The 13,920-nt window shown below is 35.1% G+C and overlaps 1 long non-coding RNA gene across 2 annotated transcripts in view; it reads right to left on the bottom strand.

Annotated features, from left to right (window-relative positions):
* Positions 1-1,637: 1,637 nt before the first annotated feature.
* Positions 1,638-13,920, bottom strand: part of LOC117662513 (uncharacterized) — a 17,499-nt gene continuing 5,216 nt past the window's right edge. The window contains exons 3-5 of one of the 2 annotated variants that reach the window (XR_004590448.3): positions 3,896-4,090; positions 3,599-3,758; positions 1,638-1,900 (exon numbers count right to left, since the gene is read on the bottom strand). This is a non-coding gene — a long non-coding RNA (uncharacterized LOC117662513). The remainder of the gene's footprint in view (positions 1,901-3,598; positions 3,759-3,895; positions 4,091-13,920) is intronic. The other variant, XR_004590447.3, reaches the window with a different exon arrangement.

Raw genomic sequence — 13,920 nt, 5'->3', positions numbered from 1 at the left:
GTTATTAATTATTAACAATTAATTGTAATTGAACATATTAATTGTATATAATTATAATTAGTAATAACTAATGTTTTATTATTAATAATAATACCTTAGTAAGTTATTATGGTTTGTTGCACAGTATTAAGACTGCATTTTGCATTTTTGCCCACCTACTAAGTCCTTCCAAAGGATGTTCTTTGATGACATTAAAGGTACCATGATGTAAGCTGTTCCAAGTAAAGCTGCCTTTCACAATTGACTGATGGTAATATTGTCAATTCTGATGATGTTCAAGTGGTGCTCCAGATGTTTTGGAATTATACCCAGGGCACCTATTGCTATCAGTACTATTTTTGCTCTTGCAGTCATTTCACTTCTATTTGTAGGTCTTTGCATTTTGTGATTTTTCTCCAATTCTTTCTCTTCTATTCTTCTGTCTCCAAATCCTGCAATGTCCACTATCCAGTTATTATCAATAATATTAATATTATTACTCATAGTACATTTAGCTAAAGTAGTATTTTTTAAATATATATATATATATATATATATATATATATATATATATATATATATATATATATATTCTCATAATAAATGTTTGAGGATCAACGAATAATCCAAAACTTCATGAAGGGGTTGATGAGCTGAAAAGTTTTGGGATTCCTAATTTAGAGCTAGGATTAATGCCTATGCTATCAAAATTACTCCTCTCCCCTCCTCTCCCCTCCCCTCCCCTCCTCCCCTCTCCTCCCTAGGGTTATTATTCTCATGTATTATTTGGCATGAATTGCTGTGTAGCATCTTGAGTATTTATTAAGAAAGGTCTTGCAAAGCAAAGAGCAACTATGAGAAGACTGGCAGAGAATAGGAAGTATTTTCAATCATTGCTTATCTAGAGCATCTCCTGTTCCTTATTTTAGAAAGCCAGGGCTAGTTGCAACTTTTCAGTGTTCCCACAATATTGTAATATGTTACGAGCTTTACAATTATGTTAAAAACTTGCAAATATTTCAGGAAAGTGAAGTGAGCACATTCATATCCTGCTTTTCAAATTATGGCTGTGAAAAATCAGTCTATTAAATTTCACCATCTAGCAGCCCATCTTTAGCCCGATTGCAGAACTGTTTTAACAGTGAGTAAGGTTGTTATGGAATGTTAAGCAAGTCGCCTTTCCCTTACATTGAAAGTATCTTGTTATACGGTGATTAGCAGCTTCATGAAGCCCCTCGTCTGCAGTGAAGTTGCAGTTATGTTGGTTGACTGCCTCTCAATAAGTTGTGGCAGTCAAAAGACATAATATTTAACTGACTAAAGGAACACTTTTGAAGTGTCCAGATTGAGGGGGAGGGAGAATTCCTGACTTTTAATAGGTGATCAGATGGGAAAAATTGTCATGCAACCCATATTTGCTAAAAGTACATCTCCAAAGCAGTTACTAAGAGTGAAAGAATCCACTGCTTTGTACATCTGGCTATCTTAGCCCTTGGAAGAAAATTAATCTTGCACAAAAAGAACCATTGGTGTCTGTTTGTTTTATTCTTAATAAGAGATTCGTTTTTTTTCAAAACTTCAGCACACAAGTGGAGTGTTCTGAACAAGCTTGATTTAGAAGTAAAATAAGTTCACTCAAATAGAAGTTCAATTGATTTAAAAGGGGAAAAAAATATTTTAAATGCACCAAAGAATATTTCACAGATCTGTTGCAGAATGACCACAGCATAGTATATCAAAAATAACTTCCAATCAATTAGAAAAAAAAATGTTATTCAGTATACAAATTTAATTTGCTTTGCTTTATCTCCAGATGTCTGTAGTTCCCAAAGAAAAGAATAAGAAATAAATGTGGAGGAATTATCTCATGACATTTTTCACTCGACCTTTATTGAAGTGCTGGCACTTCTGATGTAGTCACCTAGAGAGAGGATTATACAGTGAAAAACAGAATATCCCCATACATTCCTCAACCACCTCTTCAGTTCATCCTTATAAGCCATTTATGAGAATTTTGTCAAATTGTTTTTCTCTCTGAAAATATTTTTAGCCTACTGTGCAACTGATACGGGCATATGAGTCTCATATGCCTATTAATATATCTCTGACCTAAAGGTGATAACAGAAGTATGGCTGACATGATTGATATGACATACCATATTTTTTGGAGTATAAGATGTACCTTCCCCCCCCAAAGGGGGTAAAAATTTAGATGCATCTTATACAACGAATGTAGCCCTGCCCACCCACTGGCCCCCACCCTTTGGCCTCTGCCTCCCAGCAGTTTACCTCCTTGCAGAAAGCAGCAAGAAAAAACAGCTCATTTCAGCTTCAGCACAGCTTAATTAGCACAAGTTGATTGGATCGGCCTCCCGACTCTCAGCTGTTGTGCTCTCAGCTGTATTGCATGGCCCTCTGCTGCTTGCTGCAAGGAGGTAAATTGCTGGGAGCAGGGTTTTTTTTTTTTTTTTTTTTTTTTGTGCTAATCAAGCTATGCTGAAAACGAAAATGAAAGTAAAGCAGGCTGTTTGCTGTTTGCTGCAATGAGGCAAAATTGCTGGGAGGCAGAGGCAGATTTCTTTTTCTTGTTTTCCTCACCAAAAAAGGAAGGTGCATCTTATAGTCCGGAGCATCTTATACTCCAAAAAATATGGTAATGAAAATATTTTCTTCTTGTCAGAAATTTGTAGTTAGATAATCACAAAGTCAGGGCATCTCTTTCTTTAACTCAGCAGTCCTTAAAAAATACCACCATTGTACTTTCTATGGAGCCGAACTCTGTTCCTATCTAGTGATTGTCTGTATTTCTGTAGGCCAGATCTGGTATCCCTACACTTCTTTTTCTTGCACACACACATCACAGAAACATCATTCTCTTGTTATCACACACACAGAAATGTGTTTGTGATAACAAGCAGGACAAAACGGAAGAGCAAAAGCTCCTAGCAGACTAGGAGCTGTGGCAACTGCATGTTCTGTAAATGTCTCTGAGATTTTAAAGGAGCAACCAACACTCCATCTGCATGATCTTTCCCCCACTCCTTTTTATTTATTTTTCACCTTTTTTCTAGAACAGAAAATGATTCTCCAAAATAAGACTTGTGGTAAACAATGAAAAACATATGAAGGTGCCCCTGCTGTGAAACCTCAGTCAATACTGAGATAATTAGAGACAGGATGAGCAAGAGCAAACTCTAGAACAGGGCTGTCAAACTCCCAGCCTGCAGTACAAATGCGTCATGTGCTGGCCATGCCCACATCCAGTTTAGCAAAGAGGGAAAAGTCCCGATACATCACATGATGCTGCTGTGACAACATGAGTTTGACAGCCCTGCTCTAAAAGATGAAAAGGATTGTAGCATTTAGGCAAGTTTTAAACAGGTCCAACATCCATGAATTACTTCTGACTCCTTCCATGGTCCTTCCAGCTGCTTTGTTCTAACATATCCTAAAATACTGACCATGCAGAATGGATCAAAGCAAGTTTGATATTCACTTTGTTCTAAATTCCCATCTCAAAGTTCAGAAACTATCTGTGAAACTCAACAACAGCTGATCATAACTGTGGAAATTAAAATGGAAATGCCAAAAGGAATGGCTCTTGGGAGACTTCTGATACCTTACATTATTCTTTGTTCATCTATTTCTTTCTTTGTACAGTTGAAAATAATAATATATGCTCCCTCTCCTTGCAATATCAATGTTTTCAAGGGCTTGGGGAATCTGAGATGAATTCAACCTTATTAAAATGTAAACAGCATAAGGGAAAAAGGAAGTTCCTGAAAAAAAAATAGATAAAAAAAATTGGATGTTTGTTGTTTGAAGTGAGCTGGATTAGAAAGCACTCTGGGACTCTTTTATCTATCTATTGTACATATGCATAAATTTAACATTCAGAGATGGTTCACTGTCTCACCTAGACAAATCTATTTGTCCATTTTTTCCAAATTCTTCTTGACTTAACCCACTTATTGAACATTTACTGAGTATGACAGAAGATCACATTCTGGCGATGAAGGATGGAACTCAATAAACCATTACAATTTCTGTGAAAGTTTGCCTTTGTTTGAGTTCATTCATGTTCTTTAGGAATAGATATATCCTGTCTGGGCTGCAAAATAAACAGTACAAATTTTAATGATTTGGGGCACAGGATCTGAGTAGAAGGGGGGGGGCACATCAACTTTTAAAAAGGCACAACAAATTAAAGCAATGTAGATATCACTGAGATTTTCAAGGAATAAAAAAAAACTTACTAAATTTGTTGGTATTGTGCTTGACCCCATGCTGACAATGCAACTGAATAATAAGATGGCTCTTGTGTTTTGATTTTATCATTCTCAATAAGAACAAGGAAGATGGTAGGCCACCTTGCTATGGCCAAAATAATCAATCTATCTATCTGTCATCAAAGTAGAGATCTCCAATGATACAAGATTCAGGTGTGAGTAGCTTTTTTACCTATTAAATTTCATTATAAGATTAAAAAATACAGGAAAAAAAACAAAAGGTAAAGAACTAAGAGACAGAAAGCGGGAAGTTATAATATGGGGGTGGGAGTAAGACTTCTGACTTTTTTCAGTGGAGTTAAATATATATATAAAAATACAACCTCAACTTTTTTTTCTTATATTTTACAACATTTTAAGCCATTTCTATAACAACAAAATCAATCTAATCATCAAGTTTTAATCAAGTATGAGCACCTTATCCATCTATGAAGCTAATTGAAAGTCTCCAATCCTATTGAACAAAATTATCGTGGAACAAAATGGCAGATCAAGAAACATACTGATCCATTTTTTACCTGTCCAACATAGCTGTTGAGTTTCAGATGAGTTCCTGAAATTGTATCACCTATCTTTTTTTGGCAGGCTCCCCTCATTCTTAATCCCTGGGAATAGCCAACAAAGAAGGTTAAGCAGCAATCTTTTACCTCAATATTTGAGGATGGATATTGGGGTATGTGAATCCATTTCTATGGTGAATCAGTTGCAAGTAAGTATTATGGTGATCAGCTGAACAATGAAAAGCAAATCAAAATCAGCAAAGCAATGAGGAAAAGTTGAAAAAAATAGAGCATCCACAGCCAATTGGAAAATATTTTTCCAATGTTACTCCGTCTGTACTGGTTTGTTACAATGTATAGCAACAAACCCTACAAGCCACTTGAGCCACTTGATATTTAAAAGAGAAGTTGTTGTTTATTGCAATGTGTGAAGTAGATTCCTCTCAAGTGTCATTCAAAGGTAGAACATCTAGACTCATTCTATTTGCATAAGAGCCAAGTGAAGTAAACCATGCTGTGTGCTTTATGTCTAAGTGAGAAGATATATAGTTGGCTGAAAGATGAAATAGAAGTTTTGTTGGTTGGTTTGCTAAATTGAAAGTTTTCTTGAGAAGGTAACCTTAAATACATGTTCAATCCTTTGTCATTAATTTTGTCTATTTAGCTGGGTTTTTTTTTTAAGGTCTTTGGTCTTTCGCAACTCACCAGCTAGGCTGCACTGCTATAAAAATGTCACATTTGAACCAAGCATGGCCCACACAATTTCGAGTAAAATGAGCACAGCATAGTTCCCAATTATAACTTCTATTTTCTCTTACGGTCCAAGCAGGTATTATTGAAAGATATTATTGCTCCATCGCGAAGCCCTGTTAAATTCTATATCAAAACTGAAAACATCAAATAATAAAAGTCTCATACTAATGAAATACGTTTGCTAAGGCATAGCTTTACATACAAATTTCTACATTTACCTGCAAGTTGGATGCTTTATGGCTTGACAATTTCCTTTTATTTTTGGATATTGCTGGAAGCACAATACCAATAATCCCTCTTGAGGAAATTATGGCAGGGACTTTTATACATAGAGTTTCATAAATATGATTCAAGGAATAAATGTTATCTGGAACTTAGAAAGAGCTGCTACAGTCACCTAAAACTGAGCTAATCGCAAAGCAGGGAGTTCAAATTTCATTTCTGCATTAAACTCACTTGGCAGCCTCAAGTCAGCCTTATTACTTTCAACTTCAGTTCTGTCAGGTTTGGTTCATATATTATGCTGATCCATAATGTTTTTTTTTAATTAAAAAGTTTTAACAAGTATTACAACAATTTTTTCCCATCCCTCCTCCCCCCCTTCCCTCCTTCCTTATTAAGAAGCTCTTTATAAGTAATCACATCTTGTTTTTGCTCTACACTTATATTATCTATCGCATGTCTGGGTATTGCCCACATTGGTAACTTATCGTTTAATTTATACTGATACTTTTTCCAGACATGCAATAAAGCATTTCTTAATATATGACTTTTAAAAGTCTTGTCCACTTTCTTATCATATAATAAATAAGCATGCCAACCATAAACCAAATCATATCCCTCAATATTCAATATTCTTTCTTCTGTTGAATTCATCCAGTCACTAATTGCTGACAGAACAGCTGCCTCATAATATAATCTTAAATTGGGCATTTTGAGACCTCCTCTTTCACGTATATCCTGCATTATTTTTTGTTTTATTCTCGGTCTCTTCCCTGGCCAGACAAAGTTATTAATACCCTTCTGCCATATCTTCAAATTCTCATCTTTTTAAAGTATTGGTATCATTTGAAAAAGAAACAAAAACTTAGGCAAAACATTCATTTTTACTGCTGCTATTCTTCCTAACAAAGATAATTGTAATTTTTTCCAATTTTCCATCTCTCTTTGTATTTTTTGCCACAACGGATCATAATTATGCTTAAATAATTTCGTATTTGATGTCATAATATAGACCCCTAAATACTTAACTTTTTTTATAATTTCAAATCCTGTTAGTCTTTCTAATTCATCTTTTTGATTTATAGTCATATTTTTAGTTATTATCTTCGTTTTCCTGCATTTATTTTAAATCCAGATACTTGTCCATATTGATTAATTATGTCCATTAAACCTACAACTGACTGTAATGGTTGGGTTAAAGTAACAACCAAGTCATCTGCAAATGCTCGTAATTTGTAGTCATACTGCCTAATTTTAATTCCATTTATTTTGTCTGACCTACGTATCTTACTTAACAAAAATTCCAAGGTCAAGATAAACAATAATGGAGACAAAGGACATCCTTGTCTTGTTCTTTTTTCTATATTAAAAGTATCTGTTAAACTATCATTAATTATTATTTGCGCTGTTTGTTTCTGATATATTGCCTTAATAGATTGTGTAAAATATTCTCCAAACTGCATCTTTTCTATTATTTTCAATAAGAATTGCCAATTCAATCGATCAAATGCTTTCTCCGCATCAAGCAATATCAGCACCACAGGGATTTGGTTGTTTTTCCCCAAATACTCCAATAGGTTAACAACTTGCCTTACATTACTCTTCATTTGTCTACCATTTATAAAACCAGTTTGATCATTATGAATCATTTGTTGCATGACTGTCATTAACCTATTTGCTAATATTTTAGCAAAAATCTTGTAATCTGTATTTAAAAGTGATATAGGCCTATAATTTTTTGGCTGGGTGTGGTCTTGCTCCTCCTTTGGAATCAGAGAAATATAATCTGTCCTCCAGGATGGGGGTACATCTCCTCCAGATTGTATGTTAGTAAATAATTCTTTGAGTGGTCCCACCATTTCTAACTGCAGGTGTTTATAATAAGCAACTGTCAAACCATCCGTCCCAGGAGCTTTACCCACTTTCAACTGCTTAATTGCAAACAAAAATCTCCTGTGAAGTTATTGGTTGATTTAAACCCTCCCTTTGCTCTTTTGTAATTGTAGGAATATTCTCTTTCTGTAGGTATCTATCTATATCTGTATCTTGAATTTTATCACCAGCATACAACCTCGTATAAAATTCTAAAAATGCTTTTTTAATCATATTTTGCTGATAAACCTCTTTATATTCTATTTTCTCTATGGTCCGTGACTTTTGTTTTTTCCATAACAGATATGCTAACCATCTCCCTGGTTTATTAGCATTGCAAAAAGTATTATGTTTAGCATATTGCAAATTAGTTGCAACCTGATCTGCCATTAACATATTAAATTGCTCTCACAATAAGTTAATTGCCTCTTTTATTTTCTTGTCTGCTGGGTTCAATATCAAAGCTTGTTCTTTTTTTTAAATTTCCTCGTCTAAGTCCTTCCTTTTTTTTCCTGTTTACGTCTATGTTTATTATCCAAATATATCAAAATACCTCTCATATATGCTTTACTTGCATCCCAAACCATTTCCATAGATGTACCCTTATGCATATTTATAATGAAAAATTCTTTCATAATTTTTTACATTCTTTTACATTTTCCTCATATCTAAACAGATTTTCATTTAACCTCCAAGACCTCTTAAATTGTTCCTGGGGCTCTTTGGGGAGCTCTACCTACGCCCATCTGCTCTCTTCCTCCCCTTTTCCCGGGGAGAAAGATTCCAAGCTGCTAGACAGCTGATTTGCACTGTTCTAGCGGTTTTACATGATTGCAGAGCTGGCACTCACAAAAGGAATGTCTTCGGCGCCTGCGGTGCCACCGGAAGTCCACTGATCCATAATGTTTTGATTTGAAAGATGCTAGAACAGTGATGGCAAACCTTTTTGCCATCGCATGCCAGGAGCAGGGGGAGGTCACGTATGCACCCCACCCCTACACATGAGCATGCGACCCCCCTCCTCCTGGCATGCAATGACTGTTTTTCTCACTCTCCAAGCTCCAGAGCCTTGCTAGGAGCTTGGGGAGGGTGAAAACGGCCTCCTCCCGACCCCGCCGGAGGCCCTCCAGAGGCAGGAAATCGGCTGTTTGCCAACTTCTGGTAATGGCCCAACTCTGGATGGCCTCCGGGGGGGGGGGAGACAAGAAGGCCATTTTTGCCCTCCCCAACTCCTAGAAAGGCTCTGGAGCCTGAGGAGAGAGAAAAATGGGCCTTCCACACCACCACCCCGTGGCCCTCCGAAGGCAGGAAACAGCTTGTTTCCTTATTTCCAGTGGGCCCAGAAGGCCAGAAAATCAGCTGAGCTCACATGCCTTCTAATATGGCTACGCATGCCACCTGTGGCACATGTGCCATAAGTTCGCCATCACGGGGCTAGAACATTTTATCATGGAAGTTACAGTTCCATAAAGTGAGGGATTCCAGGTAAAAGAAATTCCCTCAAATTTCCTTTTGCTGCCACCTTAAAACTACATTTTTGACTCTTAGTAAATATCAGTAAGCCAAGATTTTCATTTCAAGCTTTTCAAACTCTTTCAAAACTAAAAAAAAACTAAAACCACTGTTTATCTTTGAAACCTATTGATATAATATACATCTCCAGCTGCTCACTCAGATAAGGCAGCAACAACAGAGGGTCTGATATGTCCACAGTATAAATTCATCTCCTTAGGGCTTTAAATTCTGAATTCACACTTTTTTGAGAAGCATTGCCTCAGTTTCACCTGCTAGATCATATTTGGCTTTTTTTTCATGCTCAGATTTAAAAGCTATTTTTGTTTCTTTATTTGTTGTCTATAGTTATTTATATGGTTCCCTCTTCCCATCCAACAAGAGTTTTGCAGCTGCAGGATTTTTAAAAACTAAATAAGTAAAAGGGGGGGGAATCCGAGCATAATCAGTTATGGAATAAATAGACCATTTTACATTAGCAAACTAAGAAACTTGAAAAGTTATAGCACTACTGGGCACGGTTGTGCTGTGACCTTGCTTTTAATGATCCCATTTTCAGCCTACTTTATTTTGTAGCTCTGGGTAGTTGTTTTAAATGGAAACTAAATGAAATCAAGTTTTCTTCTTCTTCTTTCCAAAGTTGTAATAGCATCCATTGTGGAGGTCTGCATTCTGCTCTTACAGTCAAAGCCCAAGAGAATTTCTCTTTTCTATCAACTTAACTGATAAGCTTTCTCTATGTGAATTGTTATCATGCCCCCTTCCAATAAACGGTAACAGTTTCTGTATCTCAGTTAGATCACATGCTTCTGCAAGCACCAATTTGGGATGAGTTTATTCCAAGGTGCTAATAAAGAGCACAAGAGATCTGGAGCAAATGCACTCTGATAAGGTGAGGTCATGAGTACAGCACCGCTAAATTTCATTTTTTTTAAAAAAAAATGGGTAAAGATAGATAAGAGCAGTGGCTTGTGAACTCTGCAGCATGAATGTTTGGGGTTTTGCTAGCAAGGACAGGGATAGTATAAGAAAGCCCCTTAAAGATACCAAAATCAATTAGGGGTATATTCCACATTGGCCAGTTTAAAAGAGGCAGCATCAATGGATAAAATCAATATGAAGCCAGTTGAGATAACTATAGTTTCCTAATTTTGATGTGAAAGGAAGTTGGCAATTGAAGACAGACAGAGAGAGAGAGAGAGAGAGAGAGAGAGAGAGACAGAGACAGAGACAGAGACAGAGACAGAGACAGAGAGAAAGAAAGAAAGAAAGAAAGAAAGAAAGAAAGAAAGAAAGAAAGAAAGAAAGAAAGAAAGAAAGAAATATGACTTAATGCCATTGCAGTTTAGAAAGATTTAGAAGGAAGAAATTGGTTATGTGTTCCAATGTCCTAACTTAAATGCATCTATGATCATCCAAATATAGCTGAATCCTAACAGACTTCCAGAAAACAGTGTTCTTCATTAGAGAAGGTCAGCCAGCAATATCATGTAGAGATATTGTGATGCAGGTTGATATCAGGGTGTTTGTAGATGTCTGACTGACTGCTATTAGACTCATTGGTTTTTCTAAAGATTTCTTTAAAATAATTAAATAGGTAGGTCTATTATACTATGTATTTGCAAAAATACCAACCCCCTCTCCCAAGCCTATTTAGGATAGTAGACAGTATCTTGGAAGATAGTTGAATTTGTGTTTTGTAATTGATCACATCCAGTCTTATGTAAAAGCAAATTTCCTCTCTGTGAGTGAAATAGGTGGTTTCTACATTTGATATTAATAAATAAACAGCAGTGATTTTATGAGTGTACCTACTAAATGTTTTCAAACTTTAAAATGTGATTTTAATGCCTGAAGGTCGCTAATCCATCACACACACACACATACACACACACATACATATACACATACATACATACATACACACACACACACAAATATGTATGTATGCATGTATATATGTATGTATGTATGTATGTATGTATGTATGTATGTATGTATGTATATTCCAGAAATGAATTTCTCCAGGAACTTGTGATACCTTATTAATGTACCACACTACCAATAGCAAATTTTTACTCTCTAAAATAAACTAAAATGATTATCTATTCTAAGCACTTAAGAACTTCTTCCAAAACTTCTTCCAAAATTAGTTTTGAATAATAAGGACAAGATGAAAAGCCAGAGTAATTTTAAAATATATGTTTAATTTTCTTATTATCCCTTATATGGGATACATTTAAAAAAAATTCAGATGATTTTGTGAATCTCTCCTGGCATTCTGTTTGTTTTTTTTTAATTCGATTTGTGAAAGATACATACTTTGATGTATCAATTTGAATTTGTGTAAAAAGCTATAACAATGTAACTAGGGTTGTTTTGTTTTTTTTCTCCTGGCCTCCTGTGATACTGTTATTGTATCTCTAGGGTTCCTATATTCTGCTTCTTGTCAAAACATTCAATTTTATTGTGATGTTAACTAGATTCTTCTTACAACTCTGTAGAAAAGAAACTGAACAATCTGTCAAGTTGCAAGACTAGCAAGGAAACATTAGCAATTTCTAAATTAGAGACTTTGTAAATATAGCATTCCTGTAAAGTGAAAAATACATATTAATAAAACAATACATAATGAGCTTAACTCACTGTGAAGATAAGTTTTTAAAAATGTATTGATTGCATGGAAGCTTATTCATGTGTATATAGTTGGAAAGATTATATTCACTATGGAATAAATTATTCTTTGTGGTTTTAAATGATTTATGATATCTGAAAAATTAAAAACATGGTAGAAGCTGGACAGCTCCGGTAATGCCAGCTGTCATGTAACATCCTGCAAAGTATTTATACAATCCAATAAAATACATCTAGCTCTAGTGAGGTTTTATTGTAACTGGTGATAATGACAATGGTGGTTAAATGCTAGCAAAATGGAGTGAAGATAAAGACATTCAATCACAAATATAGGTAAGGAGAACAGTGAGTGAACTGTATATTGAGACAGCTTTGTGGTTAGCAAAGAAATGCAAAGCATGCCAATAAGGCAGCTTTAAAAGTGAAAAGTAGCTAGTTCAGATTTTGTTCCTATATAAACTAGTAGTTATCACTGGGCTTTTTTCTTTCTGGCAGACAGCAAGTTCTTGCTGCCAGAAAGGGCTGCAGAAAAACCTTGGTTACGTAGGAAAAACCTGGCTAGAGGAAAAACACACATAAATCCTACGAAGAAGTAAGAAAATAGATATTGTACCTTTACAGGAAGGATACATGAGATGTGGGTGTGGCTTACTGATGATGGCTAACGAGCCAGAAATAGATCTATATAAGTCTCTCACCTGGCAGCAAGAACTTGCTGGCTGCCAGAAAGAAAAAAGCCCAGAATCGAGTGGATGTGATTCTACTGAGCTAGGGCTGCAGAAAAACCTTGGTTACGTAGGAAAAACCTGGCTAGAGGAAAAACACACATAAATCCTACGAAGAAGTAAGAAAATAGATATTGTACCTTTACAGGAAGGATACATGAGATGTGGGTGTGGCTTACTGATGATGACTAATGAGCCAGAAATAGATCTATATAAGTCTCTCACCTGGCAGCAAGAACTTGCTGGCTGCCAGAAAGAAAAAAGCCCAGAATCGAGTGGATGTGATTCTACTGAGCTAGGGCTGCAGAAAAACCTTGGTTACATAGGAAAAACCTGGCTAGAGGAAAAACACACATAAATCCTACGAAGAAGTAAGAAAATAGATATTGTACCTTTACAGGAAGGATACATGAGATGTGGGTGTGGCTTACTGATGATGGCTAACAAGCCAGAAATAGATCTATATAAGTCTATATAGATTTATATTTTATATTATATTTTATATTATATAAATATATATATATATATATATTTATATATCTATAAATATATATATATATAAGTCTATATATATATATTTGTCTATGTAATTCTACCCTTTTAGGGATATGTTCACAATTACACGGGAAGAAACCCGAAATATTAACTGTACACACACACACACACATATATGTGCAATATATATATATATATATATATATATATATATATATATATATATATATATATATATATATATAATGAAATCACTTGTCTTTTCTCTATCCTTGGATGTTGTCAAAATGCAGTATGCTAATTATTCTAATCCGTATACTACATGATTAAAATAAGGAAACTCAACAGCTCATAACTGTGAAAAAGGATCTTCTCACTAGATTGCTTTCCTGCATCTAGTCAGACTTGATGATTTGAGAGGATTCTTCCGAGATACATCTAGTTAACCTGTTGCTTTTTTATTGTGTATGGCAAAAATCCGTGATATTCAAGGTGCGCTACCATTTAAAATATAAAATATCTATTCCAAATTAAACTTAGTTACATTTAGTTTAATCAAAATTAATATCCCATAAATATAATGTAGAGGTACATTATACGTCAGATTATATTTTCCGGGATGAGATGTCTTCCTTGCCTTCCCTATTTGCATTTATCTAGTCAGCTTTCAACTGTAAAGGTCCTGCAAATTGTTGAGCAGATTTAGTGACAATACAGAAAATTGGGTTGAGTGAAGTATTTAAGTTGGTAGAACACAACTGTGCGTAATATAATCTTTGTTTGTATTGGTTAATCAATATGTGGGTGTGCTTGAATTGAAAATAGCCACAGATTTCCAAGTAAGCAGACTGTTAACTTAAACTTATTTGAATCACACATGATCAATGTATTTGTAGAGGGTACTTTGATTATGTGTCATCAGGTTGGTATTAATTCTTA

Source organism: Pantherophis guttatus, chromosome 3 (genome assembly GCF_059756535.1).
Source record: "Pantherophis guttatus breed Tessera chromosome 3, ASM5975653v1, whole genome shotgun sequence".
In the NCBI taxonomy this organism is placed as follows: Eukaryota; Metazoa; Chordata; class Lepidosauria; order Squamata; family Colubridae; genus Pantherophis; species Pantherophis guttatus.
The sequence above is the reverse complement of the archived record's forward strand: the minus strand, read 5'-3'. Positions and strand labels throughout refer to the sequence as shown.